This window comes from Microcaecilia unicolor, chromosome 1 (assembly GCF_901765095.1).
Source record: "Microcaecilia unicolor chromosome 1, aMicUni1.1, whole genome shotgun sequence".
Lineage (NCBI taxonomy): Eukaryota > Metazoa > Chordata > Amphibia > Gymnophiona > Siphonopidae > Microcaecilia > Microcaecilia unicolor.
Genome location: NC_044031.1, coordinates 320,755,858 through 320,758,666, shown reverse-complemented (window position 1 = coordinate 320,758,666; position 2,809 = coordinate 320,755,858). Strand labels below are relative to the sequence as shown.

The window sequence follows — 2,809 nt, the reverse complement described above, 5'->3', positions numbered from 1 at the left end:
GTAGGTTTGTGAGGCAAGACTTCCCTTCACTAAAACCGTGCTGACTTTGTCTGAGTAGCCCATGCTTTTGTATATGCTCTGTAATTTTATTCTTAATAATAGCCTCCACCATTTTTCCCGTCAGACTCACCGGTCTATAATTTCCCGGATCGCCTCTGGAACCCTTTTTAAAAATCGGCGTTACATTGGCCACCCTCCAATCTTCTGGTACCACGCCTGTTTTTAGGGACAAATTGCATATTACTAATAGTAGCTCCACAAGTTCATTTTTCAGCTCTATTAATTCTCTGGGATGAATACCATCCGGTCCCGGTGATTTACTACATTTCAGTTTGCAGAACTGCCCCATTACATCCTCCAAGTTTACAGTGAAATCTTTTAGTATTTCTGACTTGTCCGCTTCAAACGGGTATCCCTCCCAAATTACGTTTTTGGCAAACATTGAGGGTGACCCCCACCTAGCTGCTTCTTTCCAACCTCCTCTCTGTTAAAAGGTCTGTAGCCGCCCAGCATGGGGCTTGAACCCACAACCCTGAGATTAAGAGTCTCATGCTCTACCGACTGAGCTAGCCAGGCTCAGGTCACTGGGTGTTTTGAAGATGGTGTGTCTTTCCGCTATAACATGGATGATAGAGGAATTACTAAGGTGGGAATGAGAAAACATAGGTACTGAACAATTGAGTAAGGGTTAGGAGTTAAAAGCAGCATCAAAAAGGTGGGCTTCTAGCCTAGATTTGAAGATGGCCAGAGATGGAGCTTGACGTACCAGCTCAGGAAGTCTATTCCAGGCATATGATGCAGTAAGATAAAAGGAACGGAGTCTGGAGTTAGCAGTGGAGGAGAAGGGTGCAGATAAGAGAGATTTACCTAGTGAATGGAGATCCTGTGGAGGAGTGTAGGGAGAGATAAGAGTGGAGAGGTACTGAGGAGCTGCAGAGTGAATGCACTTGTAAGTCAATAAGAGGAGTTTGAACTGTATGTGGTAACGGATAGGGAGCCAATGAAATGACTTGAGGAGAGGGCTAATATGAGCATAGCGACACTGGCAGAATGAAAGTCATGTACGGTGGTATGCTGTTAAATTTTTAACAACAGGCTCTCTCCCTGGTTCACCTCTGCACTCCCCCCATCTCTGCATGCCCTTCCCCTGTCTCTGTGCACCCCCTCAAAAAAATTGCAGAGCTGGCTATACCTGGTGAGAGCCTGTGGGGGGGGGGGGGGCAATATGTGCAGAGAAGGAGAGAGAGAAGTCAAAGATGACCCCAAGTTTACAAGCTGATGAGACAGAGAAAATGAGAGTGTTATCCATAGAGATAGAGAATGGGGGAAGAGGAGAGGTTGGTTTAGGGGAAAAGATAAGAAGCTCAGTCTTGGTCATGTTTAGTTTCAGATGGCAGTGAGACATCCATGCAACAAAGTCAGACAGGCAGGCAGATACTTTGTCCTGGATTCCTGCTGACATTTCTGGTGTGGGGAGGTAGATCAGGGCGTCATCAGCAAAAAGGTGATACTGAAAACCATGGCATGAGATCAGAGTACCAAGGGAAGAAGTATAGTTGGAGAAAAGAAGAGGTCCCAGGATAGATCCCTGAGGTACACCAACTGATAGTGGGATAGAAGTGGAGGAGGATCCACCAGAATATACACTAAAAGTACTATGGGAGAGATAAGAAGAAAACCAGGAAAGAACAGAGCCATGAAATCCAAGAGAATTGGTGGGAAGTCCGTTGATTAATGTTGTTCTGTTAGACACCTTAAATCTAAATGACTGGAGTTGTGAATGCTGAGGTGTCCTACTTTTCTTAAATTAGGATTACTTTCACATACAACTCTCCTCTATAGCATTTCTAGCAGTTATTTTGCTTGTTTTGGTTGATTCTCTGCTACTACTACTACTACTACTACTATTTAGCATTTCTATAGCGCTACAAGGCATACACAGCGCTGCACAAACATAGAAGAAAGACAGTCCCTGCTCAAAGAGCTTACAATCTAATAGACAAAAAATAAATAAAGTAATCAAATCAATTAATGTGAATGGGAAGGAAGAGAGGAGGGTAGGTGGAGGCGAGTGGTTACAAGTGGTTACGAGTCAAAAGCAATGTTAAAGAGGTGGGCTTTCAGTCTAGATTTAAAGGTGGCCAAGGATGGGGCAAGACGTAGGGGCTCAGAAAGTTTATTCCAGGCGTAGGGTGCAGCGAGACAGAAGGCGCGAAGTCTGGAGTTGGCAGTAGTGGAGAAGGGAACAGATAAGAAGGATTTATCCATGGAGCGGAGTGCACGGGAAGGGGTGTAGGGAAGGACGAGTGTGGAGAGATACTGGGGAGCAGCAGAGTGAATACATTTATAGGTTAGTAGAAGAAGTTTGAACAGGATGCGAAAACGGATAGGGAGCCAGTGAAGCGACTTGAGGAGAGGGGTAGTATGAGTAAAGCGACCCTGGCGGAAGATGAGATGGGCAGCAGAGTTTTGAACCGACTGGAGAGGGGAGAGGTGACTAAGTGGGAGGCCAGCAAGAAGCAGATTGCAGTAGTCTAAACGAGAGGTGACAAGGGTGTGGATGAGGGTTTTGGTAGAGTGCTCGGAAAGAAAGGGGCGGATTTTACGGATGTTGTAAAGAAAGAAACGACAGGTCTTGGCGGTCTGCTGGATATGAGCAGAGAAGGAGAGAGAAGAGTCAAAGATGACCCCAAGGTTTCGAGCTGAGGAGACAGGGAGAATAAGAGAGCAATCAACAGAAATAGAAAATGGGGGGAGCGGGGAGGTGGGTTTGGGGGGGAAAATGAGAAGCTCGGTTTTGGTCATATTT

General features: G+C 45.7%; 1 non-coding gene across 1 annotated transcript; it reads right to left on the bottom strand.

Annotated features, from left to right (window-relative positions):
• Positions 1 to 503: 503 nt before the first annotated feature.
• TRNAK-CUU lies at positions 504 to 576 on the bottom strand. The gene has a single exon. It is a non-coding gene; the product is annotated as a tRNA-Lys (tRNA).
• Positions 577 to 2,809: the final 2,233 nt, after the last annotated feature.